This window comes from Mandrillus leucophaeus, unplaced genomic scaffold (genome assembly GCF_000951045.1).
Source record: "Mandrillus leucophaeus isolate KB7577 unplaced genomic scaffold, Mleu.le_1.0 Scaffold684, whole genome shotgun sequence".
Lineage (NCBI taxonomy): Eukaryota > Metazoa > Chordata > Mammalia > Primates > Cercopithecidae > Mandrillus > Mandrillus leucophaeus.
In genome coordinates this window covers 123,151-136,340 of record NW_012107408.1, presented here as the reverse complement: position 1 = coordinate 136,340, position 13,190 = coordinate 123,151, and the positions used below count along the sequence as shown (strand labels likewise).

The 13,190-nt window shown below is 40.8% G+C and overlaps 1 pseudogene; it reads left to right on the top strand.

Moving 5' to 3' along the window:
* Nucleotides 1-1,133: 1,133 nt before the first annotated feature.
* Nucleotides 1,134-1,929, top strand: LOC105555416 (annotated as a pseudogene).
* The last annotated feature ends 11,261 nt before the right edge of the window (nucleotides 1,930-13,190 follow it).

Genomic DNA, 13,190 nt, shown 5'->3' with positions numbered 1-13,190 from the left:
TCCTTTGTAGGGACATGGATGAAGCTGGAAACCATCATTCTCAGCAAACTATTGCAAGGACAGAAAACCAAACACTGCATGTTCTCACTCATAGGGGGAACTGAACAATGAGAACACTTGGACACGGGATGGGGAACAACACACCCCAGGACCTATCATGGGGTTGGGAAGAGGTAGGGATAGCATTAGGAGATATACCTAATGTAAATGAAGAGTTAATGGGTGCAGCACACCAACATGGCACATGTGTACATATGTAACAAATCTGCACATTGTGCACATGTACCCTAGAACTTAAAGTATAATAACAATAATTATATACATGTATATAATTATATATATATATAAAGAATAGCTAAAAGGAGCTCTAAATGTTGAAACAAATCCGGCAAACAGATCAAAACAGAACCTCTTAAAAGCATAAATCTCACAGGACCTACAAAACAAAAATACAACTTAAAAAACAAAAACAAAAACCCAAGGTATACAAGCAGCAAATAACACAATGAAGGGAATAGTATCTCACATTGCAATACTAACAGTGAATGTAAATGGCCTAAATGCTCCACTTAAAAGAAACAGAATGGGCCAGGTGTAGTGGCTCACACCTGTAATCCCAGCACTTTGGGAGGCTGAGTTGGGCGGGTTACGAGGTCAGGCGTTTGAGACCAGCCTGACCAACATAGTGAAACCCCATCTCTACTAAAATACAAAAATTAGCCAGTTGTAGTGGCACACACCTGTAATCCCAGCTACTCAGGAGGCTGAGGCAGGAGAATTGCTTGAACCCGGGAGGCGGAGGTTGCAGTGAGCTGAGATCATGCCATTGCACTCCAGCCTGGGCAACAGAGCGAGACTCCATCTAAAAAAAAAAAAAAAAGATACAGAATGGCAGAATGGATAAGAATTCACCAACCAACCACCTGCTACCTTCAAGAGATTCATCTAACACATAAGGACTCATATAAACTTAAGGTAAAGGGATGGAAAAAGACATTTCATGCAAATGGACACCAAAAGTAAGAAGGAATAGCTATTCTTATATCAGACAAAACCAACTTTAAAGTAACAGCAGTTTAGAATTTCTACGCACACTGGAAGAGAGAGGTCCTCTTTCCTTGCCTAATGCAGCCATGGCTTGTGGTCCCAAGAAGCATCTGAAGTGGGTAGCAGCTCCAAAACATTGGATGCTGGATAAATTGACCAGTGTGTTTGCTCCTTGTCCATTCACCAGCCATCACAAGTTGAGAGAGTGTCTCCCCCTCATCATTTTCCTAAGGAACAGACTTAAGAATGCCCTGACAGGAGATGAAGTAAAGATTTGCATGCAGGGGTTCATTAAGGTTGATGGCAAGTTCCGAACTGATATAACCTACCCTGCTGGATTCATGGATGTCATCAGCATTGACAAGATGGGAGATAATTTCCATCTGACCTATGACACCAAGGGTCACTTTGCTGTACATCGTATTACACCTGAGGAAGCTAAGTACAAATGGGGCAAAGTGAGAAAAATCTTTGCGGGCACAAAAGAAATCCCTCATCTGGTGACTCATGATGCTCGCAGCATCCACTACCCTGATCCCCTCATCAAGGTAAATGATACCATTCAGATTGATTTGGAGACTGGCAAGATTACTGGTTTCATCAAGTTTGACACTGGTACACTGGTAACCTATGTGTGGTGACTGGAGGTGCTATCCTGGGAAGAATTGGTATGATCACCAACAGAGAGAGGCATCCTGGATCTTTTGACATGGTTCACGTGAAAGATGTCAATGGCACCAGCTTTGCCACTCAACTTTCCAACATTTTTGTAATTGGCAAGGGCAACAAACCATGGATTTCTCTTCCCGAGGAAATGGTATCTGTCTCACTATTGCTGAAGAGAGAGACAAAAGACTGGGGGCCAAATAGAGCAGTGGGTGAAATGGTCCTTGGGTGACATGTTAAATCTTTGTACATAATTAAAAATAATGTGGCATGATTAATAGGAAAAAAAAAAAGCAACAGCAGTTTAAAAGGACAAAGAGGGACATTATATAATGATAAAAGGACATGTCCAACAGGAAAATATCGCAATCCTAAACATATATGCACCTAACACTGGAGCTCCCAAATTTATAAAATAATTACTAATAGACCTAAGAAATGAGATAGACAGCAACACAATAATAGTGGGGACTTCAATACTCCACTGACAGCACTAGACAGGTCATCAAGACAGTTAACAAAGAAACAATGGATTTAAACTATACCCTGGAACAAATGGACTTAGAGATACATACAGAACATTTCATGCAACAATCGCAGAATAAACATTCTATTCAACAGTGCATGGAACTTTCTCCAAGATAGACCATATGATAGGCCACAAAACGAGCCTCAATAAATTTAAGAAAATTGAAATTATATGAAGCACTCTCTCAGACCACAGTGGAATAAAACTTGAAATCTCTAGGGGTTCAGTCAAGATGGTAGGGAAAATTATAAAATAAAACACAAACTTTCTTGGAAGGCCAAAAGGTTTTTGCAAAAGCTTCAGGATAGAGTTATGGCTGAAGGCAGCCTAATCCTCTTTGAGCTATAGCAAGGGTAATTAACATAGGAATGTAGAGTAGTTTATCTAAATAGCTTGTTTACTCATGTGGTTCTAAAACTAACCTTTGATCATCTGCAGGCAGCATAGTGCTCTGTAGGGAGGGGATTGGAGGAAGGCGACCAGGTTGATTACCCTCTAATGGTGTTTACCTGAGACTTTTGTCATTTAATATGTAATGAATAAATGCTGGGAGGGCCAGAGAGTCAGGGCCGCTGGTGACAGCACCCTTCTTAGAGTCTGTAAGTGGCCTGAACCCTCAGCTGGAATGACAAGCATAATATCTGTGTCCGTGTACGTATTCATCCATCGTTGAGTCAGGGTCTGCAGGACAGACCCCCACAGGTGGTGACCCCGCTGTGACCAACACTGTGAAGGAAGCACGACAGACCCCTCCAAAACAAAAGTGAAAAGGACCATGTGGTCAGTGAGTAATCAGTAAGTCATTAGTGCCCACTTGGGATCTCCAAGTTCAGGGGAGATTATTCAGGCTGAGGTTTCATCATGGGACAACAGTTATCAGCTCATCAGAAACAGTATATGAAAGTGTTGAAACAGCTGCTTAAGGCTAGTGGAGCCTCAGTTTCCCAGGCTCAGTTAAGAGACCTAATGCAAACTGTAGTAAACCATAATCCATGGCTCCGGAAAGAAGGCATGCTACATGTAGAACTCGGGGAACAAGTAGGGAGAAATCTTAAACAGTATTATGCACAAGGGCAACAGGTCCCAGCATCATCTTTAACACTATGGGCTCTAGTAAGGATGGCTTTGGTCCCATTAGACACAGAAAAGCCTAAAAAGGGGAAGGAGGAGGAAATATCACCTGTCTTGCTGCCTCCTTTTCCCTCAGCCCCACTATCACCAGGCCAAAATAACAAAGAGGAAGTGGAGGTTTTGCCTGAGCCCCCTCCTCCAATAAGTAGGAAAAAAGACAAGAAACACATTCCAGCTATGGGGCCTTGTCTTAAGCAAGCAGCATTAGAGGGGGAGCTTTTAGCCTGCCCAGTAATGCAAGACCGACATAGCAATCAGGTACATAAACTCGTTTCTTTTAACGCTTATAAAGAGCTAAGAAAAAGCATTAAAGAAAATGGAGCCGCTAGCCCATTTATGAAAGGAATGATTGAGGCCTTGAAAGGCCACTTCCGTATGACCCCATGGGACTGGTCAATGCTAGCTAAAACAACTTTGGAGCCTAGCCAATACCTCCTCTGGAAGGCAGAATACAATGAGTGGTGCGAACAAGCCAAGCAGAATCAGGCGGCCGGGTAAGACATAACAACTGATATGCTCCAGGGGAGGGGTCCTCATGCCAATGTACAACAACTAGATTTTGATCCCCAGGCCTATGCTCAAGTGTCTGTGTGTGCTCTCAGGGCTTGGGACCGAATTCCCAAAAGCGGAGTTCAACAGGGATCTTTCGTAAATGTTCGACAAGGGCCTCGGGAGCCATTTGTTGAGTTTATCAATTGGTTAATCCAGGCAATTAAGAGACAAATTAGTCACACCCAAGCTGCTGATATCTTATTGTTGCAATTGACTTTTGAAACTTAATGTGGTTTGCCCGCAGGCAATCAGAGGAAAGGCAGCCACAGTCGGGGAGCTTATATGAGCGTGTCAGCTGGTAGGAACCGAGACACACAAAGCCAAAATATTGACTATGGCATTAAGGCCTCCTAAAGTGAAAAGGGAAAGAAACCCAAATTGTTTTCTATGTGGAGAGCCAGGTCATATAAAGAGGGAATGCCCCCATAGTAGAGACCACAGTAACTCAGGGAAAGAACCCCCTTCTATATGTCCCCGATGTAGGAAGGGGAAACACTGGGCAAAACATTGCAGGTCTAAATTTGATTAAAAAACACCAACCCCATAAAAAAACAGTCAGGCAATTTCATGAGGGGCCAGCCCCAGGCCCCACTCCCAGCTGGGGCAATGCCAGCAGCTTTCCTCGGTCAGATGGGAAGCCCACAGTCCTCTCTCTCAGAGCAGCCACCACTGGGAACACAGGACTGGATTTACTCTGCCCCAACGAATTAGTGCTAAAAGAAGGAAAAGACCTTAAAAGGGTTGCAACTGGGATCTGGGGTCCGCTGCCTCTGGGATTAGTCCTGGGGTGGTCTAGCCTATCCAGTAAAGGAATTAATGTGCTCACCGTGGTAATTGATAGTGATTATCAGGGGGAGATATTGGTTATGATGGACTGTAAAGGTCTGCATATTCTTCCCCCTGGGTCAAAGATAGCTCAGTTACTGATTTTATCACACTGGGTCCCCAATGCCTATGGAAAGGAAAGGGGAAAGGGAAGTTTTGGGAGCACAGGAGACACAGCAGTATATTGGAATCAATTAATCACTGATCAGGGACCCATGAAAAAATTGGAAATAAGAATTTTACTGGCTTATTGGACACAGGGGTGGACATTTCAATCATTAGTGATCAAAATTTGTCAGAAACTTGGCTTTGGGTCACTAACAAACAGAAAATTGTCAGCACCATGGAGGCACACACGGCCAGGCAGAGCACACACCCCCTAACATGCTGTGATTCAGAAGGAAGAAAGGTAGTTATACAACCTCTAATCATGCCCATCCCTGTTAATCTTTGGGGATGGGACCTATTAGCCCAATGGGGGGTTACTCTGCAGACTCCTTTCTAACAATGGCCACTGTTATTATTCCTCCCCTACCCCTGACGTGGCTCTCTCAAGATCCGATTTGGGTAGAACAGTGGCCTCTGAAGGGAGAGAAATTACAGAGGGCCCATGAATTAGTTGAGGAGTAACTGAAAGCTGGGCATGTTGAATTATCTAACAGCCCTTGGAATTCACCCATTTTTGTCATTCCCAAAAAGTCTGGGAAATGAAGACTTTTGCATGACCTATGTGCTATTAATGCCAATTTGCAACCTATGGGACCCCTTCAGCAGGGACTCCCTTCCCCTACGGCAATTCCTCAAGATTGGCCTATAATCATTATTGACTTAAAAGATTGTTTTCATATGATTCCCCTAGCAGAACAGGACAGAGAAAAATTCGCATTTATAATACCAGCTATCAATAAAGAAAAGCCAGCTTGTCAATTTCATTGGAAAGTGCTTCCTCATGGAATGATAAATAGTCCTATCATGTGTCAGTATCATGTAAATCAAGCCTTGCTCCCTAGTAGAAAAGAATTTCCTGATTGCAAGATTATTCATTTTATGGATGATTTTCTACTAGCAGCCCCAACGGAGCCAATACTTTTAAATTTATAGTCCTCTATCATAAAGAATACACAGCTAAGAGATTTAATCATTGTACCTGAAAAAGTACAAATGTCCTCTCCTTGGAAATATCTTGGGTACATACTAACTTTCTTGTCAGTAAGACCTCAGAAGGTTAAATTAAATACTAGCAACTTACACACCTTAAATGATTATCAGAAATTACTGTGCGATATTAACTGGCTCCACTCCACTTTGGGGATTCCTACTGATAAACTACAAAACCTGTTTTCTATCTTAAAAGGCAATCCAGCCCTGGATTCTACCAGATATTTAACCCCTGCAGCAAAAAGGGAAATCGAGGAAATAGAACAAGCCATCTCTCAGAGGCAGCTAGATTGCATTGACGCTATTCAATCTAATTGTTCATCTTTCTTACCAAACACTCCCCTACAGGGTTAATAGGACAGGTGGCCCCGGGCTACGCTTCCTAGAATGGGTTTTTTGCTGACATACCGGGACTAAAACGCTATCTTCCTATAGTCAGTTACTTACTAAAATCATCTATTCAGGCCACAAACGATGCAATCAGTTACGAGGTTATGACCCTGATGCCATCAGGATTCCTTTAAGAAGCAATTTGAAGCAGTATTGCCAGTATCTATCGATCTGCAAATAACTTTCTCTGATTACACAGGACAAATAGGGCACATACTTCCTGCTGATAAACTCCTTTATTTCTTATCTCATACCCTGGTAATCTTGCCCACAAAAATAGTTCACTCCCCCATACCTAATGCTTTAACACTGTTTACTGATGGTTCTGGTAAACATGGAAAAGCGGCAGTCTGGTGGAGACCACATAATTCAATCACTTGATCTGGGTTTACTAGTACTCAGAGAGCTGAGATTGGGGCCCTGATATTGGCCTTTTTCCAATATCAGGAGACTTTTTCCACTCAGCCCATAAATATTGTAAATGACTTGGCTTACACTATTTATTGCAGAACCCTGAAACAGCCTTAATTAAGTCCACTCTCAAGCCCACCCTGTGTGCTCTTCTTCGACTTCAGCAATTGCTAGATCAATGTACACATCCTATTTTTATCACACACATTCAAGCCCACAGCTTTCTGCCTGGCCCAGTGGCTTATGGCAATGAACAAGACCTACAAGTTATGACATCACTGCTTGACCAAGCCACCCAATCACATCAATTTTTCCACCAAAATTGGAGAAACTTATCTAAACAATTTGAACTTACCCAGAGGCTGGCTAAACAAATTATCCTACAATGCCCAGATTGCCAGCTCACTGGCCTTCTTCCACAGGTGTTAACCCTAGAGGATTAGAACTTCATCAGTTATGGCAAACAGATGTTACACGTGTCCCTGCATTTGGAAAACTTAGATATGTACATGTATCTGTTGATACCAACACTCATCTAATTAGTGCAAACACCCCTCAGTATGTCATTAAACATCTTTTAAGCTTTGCATTTATGGGGCAGCCCACAAAAATTAAAAAATTAAAACCGAAAATGGTCCAGCTTATGCCAGCTCACAATTTCAACAATTTTGTCACACGTGGAATATCCAACATTCCACAGGCAACCCATATAACCCCCAAGGACAAGCCATAGTAGAACATGCCCACTCCACCCTTAAAAATATGCTCAGAAAACAGCCAGGAAGGGGAAGTATGAGTAAAGACCCTCCAACACTATTGGCACAAGCCTTATTTACCCTTAATTTTCTAAATTTAGATGACAAATTTCAAACAGCAGTAGAAAAACACTTTGCTAAAACCTCTCAAGACATAAAACCTGCAGTTTTATGGAAAGATGTAAACAGTAACGAATGGTGTGGTCCAAATGAATTGTTAATGTGGGGAAGAAGGTATGCTTGTGTCCACACCCCCTCAGGTCCTCTTTGGATTCCAGCATGATGCATTAAACCATACCATGGCATGGCTAGGACCCAACCTGGTATCAGAGATGAAGGAACTGACCCTGCAGGATCTGCAGCCCCAGACGATGAGGCTTCCGTGGATGACACAAGCCCCAGACATCACCTGGGGGATGCTGAAGAGAATAACTCAGGAGACTGAACAAATTCTGCTCCGGACACAGACACCATTTACTTCAGATAATTTGTTCCTTGCTATGCTCTCTGTTGTACATTGCAACTCACGTAGGGTATTGATCCTTTCTATGCTCTCCCTTTGTCTGCAACCTGTACCTGCTACACTCTACTGGCTCATATCTTAGACCTACCTTTCTTTCGCCCTGTCACCTGGACAGACACCCTCTTCCCAGCCTATAATAACATAACTGCTTGGCTAGGAGGAATAGATTTACACCCAGTGGGGTCCCTAAGTAATGGCACACATTAGACTAAGGTGCCAGATAACACTACATATCACTCCACCATCTTCCCACTGTGTGTAAGTTAAAAAGGTTCTAACACTTACTGTGTATCTGCCCAAACACAATTATGGCCACATCATGGCAAAGAAAATGTCTTAACAGCCTTAGTTGCAGGTAGCTTCAAACCAGGTAATGCAATCAATGCTGCTTTCCCAAACATTCCTTCCTGTGCTAAAGGGCAAAACTGGGAAAGTAATGGATTTCACTTTAGCTGGGAGGTCTGTCACGGGGCACAAGCCCACAGCCTCCAGTTAGGCAATGATAACATCTTAGACTGGAGTCCCCACAGCCATTTGCAGGGCAGCCTTACTGATGTCCTCATCTGTCAAGGCATCAATCACAGTTTCATAGCCATGTCCCATTCGCCTATGATTTGGGTCAATGGGGGGATGGAATATCCCAGACCCCAAGTAAAGTCCATGCCGCCCCAAGACACTTTATGGCACCTGGGACATCTTGGCACCTCCCTTGACACCTGGCATGGAGCATGTCATAATTCCAGTAACAACAATAGTATAACCATCATACTGATCAGTTACAGCTGATTTGCACTACCCATCCATGTTTTCTTTATGGGAACCAATATTTCTATTTCACCCCAAAACTCCACATTTGTGACCCAGGTGCAGGGACAGGCTTGGTTTGCCTCACGTAACACTAATTACAATATATCTGATCTAAATATTACTAGTGTCATGGTATTAAGGAGACAATCTGAGGCATTCATACCAGTCAATTTGACATGTGATTGGCAAAGATCCTCTGCCCTTGCCACCTTAGACCATGCCCTGTCCCAGGTCAGACACAAAAGTCTCATAGCTACATTTATGGCCTTTATAGTCTCAGCCATAGTCATCCTAGCAACTGCTAGCATTGCTGTGGCATCTATTACTGAGTCAGTACAAACAGTTGCCTTTGTAGATAACCTGGCCAAAAATGTGTCTAATGAACTTCTATCAAAATCTCTGGGATACAGCAAAGGCAGTGCTAAGAGGAAAGTTCATAGCCCTAAAGGCCTACATCAAATTGTCTGAAAGAGCACAGACAATCTAAGGTAACACCTCAAGGAGTTAGAGAAACAAGAATAAACCAAACCCAAACCTAGCAGGAGAAAGGAAATAACCAAGATCAAAGCAGAACTAAGTGAAATTAAAACAAAAAACAATACAAACAATAAATGAAACAAAAACCTGGTTCATTGAAAAGATAAATAAAATTGATAGACCATAAGCAAGATTAACTAAGAAAAGAAGAGAGAAAATGTAAATAAGTTCAATAAGAAATGAAACAGGAGATATTACAACTGATACCACAGAAATACAAAAGATCATTCAAGGCTACTATGAACACTTCAATGCACATAAACTAGAAAACCTAGAAGAAATGCATAAATTCCTGGAAAGATACAACCCTCCTACCTTATATCAGGAAGAATTAGATAACCTGAACAGACCAATAATAAGCAGCAAGATTGAAATGGTAATTTAAAAATTATCAACAAAAAAAAAGTCCAGGACCAGACAGATTCACAGCAGAATTCTACCAAACATTCAAAGAAGAATTGGCATTAATCCTATTGACACTATTCCACAAGACAGAGGAAGAGGGAACCCTCCTAAGTCATGCTATGAAGCCAGTATCACCCTGATACCAAAACCAAGAAAGGACATCACCAAAAAAGAAAACTACAGACCAATATCCCTGACGAATATAGATGCTAAAATCCTTAACAAAATGCTAGCTAACAGAATCCAACAACATATCAAAAAGACAATCCACCTTGATCAAGTGGGTTTCGTAACGGGAATGCAGGGGTGGTTTAATATACTCAAGTCAATAAATGTGATACACCACATATACATAATTAAAAACAAAAATCACATAATCATTTCAACAGATGCAGGAAAAGCATTCGACAAAATCCAGCATCCCTTTATGATTAAAACTCTCAGCAAAATCGGCATACAAAGGACATACCTCAATGTAATAAAAGACATCTTTGACAAACCCACAGCCAACATAATACTGAATGGGGAAAAGTGAAAGCATTCCCCCTGAAAACTGGAACAAGGATGCCCACTCTCACCACTCCTCTTCAACACAGTACTGGAAATGCTAGCCAGAGCAACCAGATAAGAGAAATAAATCAAGGGCATCCAAATCAGTAAAGAGGAAGTCAAACTGTCTCTGTTTGCTGATGATATAATTGTTTACCCAGAAAACCTTAATGATTCCTCCAAAAAACTCCTAGAGCTAATAAAATAATTCAGCAAAGTTTCTGGATACAAAATTAATGTACACAAATCAGTAGTTCTGCTATACACCAACAGCAACCAAACTGAGAAACAAATCAAGAACTCAACCCCTTTCATAATAGCTGCAAAAAATAAAATACTTAGGAATATACCTAACCCAGGAGATGAAAGACCTCTACAAGGGAAACTGCAAAACACTGCTGAAGGAAATCATAGATGACACAAACAAATGGAAACACATCTCATGCTCAAGGATGGATAGAATAATATTGTAAAGATGACCATACTGCCAAAAGCAATCTACAAATTCAACGCAGTTCCCATCAAAATACCACCATCATTCTTCACAGAATTAGAAAAGAAAATTCTAAAATTCATATGGAAACAAAAAAGAGCCCGCATAGCCAAAGCAAGACTAAGCAAAATAAACAAATCTAGAGGTATCACATTACCTGATTTCAAACTATAAGGCCATAGCGATCAAAACAGCATGATACTGGTATTTTAAAAAAGGCACATAGACCAATAGACCAGAATAGAGAAACCAGAAAAAAACCCAAATACTTACAGCCAAGTGATCTTTGACAAAGCAAACAAAAACATAACGGTTTTCAACCTTTCAACAAACGGTGCTGGGATAATTGGCTAGTCACATGTAGGAAAATGAAACTGGATCCTCATCTCTAACCTTATACAAAAATCAACTCAAGATGGATCAAGGACTTAAATATAAGACCTGAAAATATAAAAATTCTAGAAGATAACATTGGAAAACCCCTTCTAGAGATTGGCTTAGGAAAGGATTTCATGACCAAGAACCTAAAAGCAAATACAGTAAAAACAAAGATAAATTGCTGGGTCTTAATTAAACTGAAGAGCTTTTGCATGGTAAAAGGAACAGTCAGCAGAGTAAACAGATAACCCACAGAGTGGGAGAAATATCTTCACAATCTATGTGTCTGACAAAGAACTAATATCCAGAATCTACAATGAACTCAAACAAATCAGCAAGAAAAAAGCAAACAATCCCATCAAAAAGTGGGCTAAGGAAATGAATAGACAATTCTCAAAAGAAGATATACAAATGGCCAACAAACATATGAAAAAATGCTCAACATCACTAATGATCAGGGAAATGCAAATCAGAACCACAATGTGATACCACTTTACTCCTGCAAGAATGGCCATAATAATTAAAAAAAAAAAAAAAATCAAAACAATGGATGTTGGCATGGATGCGGTGAACAGGGAACACTTCTACGCTGCTGGTTGGAATATAAACTCGTACAGCCACTATGGAAAACAGTGTGGAGAAAAAAAGAAAGAAACCAAGAAAGTCATTATATAATGATAAAGGGATCATTTAACCAAAAGGATATAAAAACACGGCCAGGCATGGTGGCTCACACCTATTATCCCAGCACTTTAAGAGGCAGAGGTGGAAGAATCACTTGAGGCCAGGAGTTCGAGACCAGCCTGGTCAACATAGCAAGACCCCATCTCATTTTTTAAAAAATTAAAAAGCAAAACAAAACAAAAAAAAAACAATAAATATATGTGCATTTCATCCAATTGCTGCAGAATAGACAATCTTCTCAACAGCGCACGGAATGTTCTCAAACAACAATAACAAAAAACCCCAAAAACAAAACAAAAAAAAACCTCATAAAAAAGAATGCAAAGTCTACATGACACATGGGACAGCATAAAGCAACCAAATATATGGATTTGTTTGTTCCAGAAGGTGAAGAGAAGATCACTGGCATAAAAAACCTTTTACCAAAATAATGACTGAAAACTTTCCAAGTATAGCAAGACATTTAGACATCCAGATAAAGGAAGTTCAGATACCCACAAATAGATAACAACCCAAAGGTCTTCTGCCTGTCACATTATGGTCAAACTGTGAAAAGTTAAAGGCAGAGAGAAGTGTCTAGTCACATACAAGGGAAGTTTCATCAGAGTAACAGAGGATTTCTCAGCAGAAACTTCACAGGCCAGGAGAGAATGGGATGATATATTCAAAGTGCTGAGAGGAAAATAAAACAAAAACCTGCCAAACAAGAATTCTATACCCAGCCAAGGAAGCTTTCATAAACAAAAGAGAAATAAAGTCTCTCTCACACAAACAAAAATGGAGAGGATTCATTTCAGGAATGAGTCCTCACATCTCAATAATAACCCTAACTGTGAGTGGATTAAATGTCCTATTTAAAAGATAAGACAGTAAAACAACAACAGTAAAAAGACAATGAAGATCATAATATAATGACAAAGCAATTAATTCATCAATAGAATACTGCATTTCTAAATATATATGCACCCAATACTGAAGCACCCAGATATATAAAACAAACATTACTAGATCTAAAGGAAGAGACAGACTCCAATACAATAGTATTTGGGTACTTTAAAACCTACTCACAGAAGCCCAGGCATGGTGGCTCACGCCCGTAATCTCAGCACTTTGGGAGACTGAGGCAGGTGGATCACGAGATCAGGAGTTCAGACCAGCCTGACCAAGATGGTGAAACCCTATCTCTACTAAAAATACAAAAATTACCCAGGCATGTTGCAGGAAGTCAGGGACCCCAAATGGAAGGACCAGCTGAAGCCGTGGCGGAAAAACATAAATTGTGAAGGTTTCATGGACATTTATTAGTTCCCAAAATTAAAACTTTTATAATTTCTTATGCCTGTCTTTACT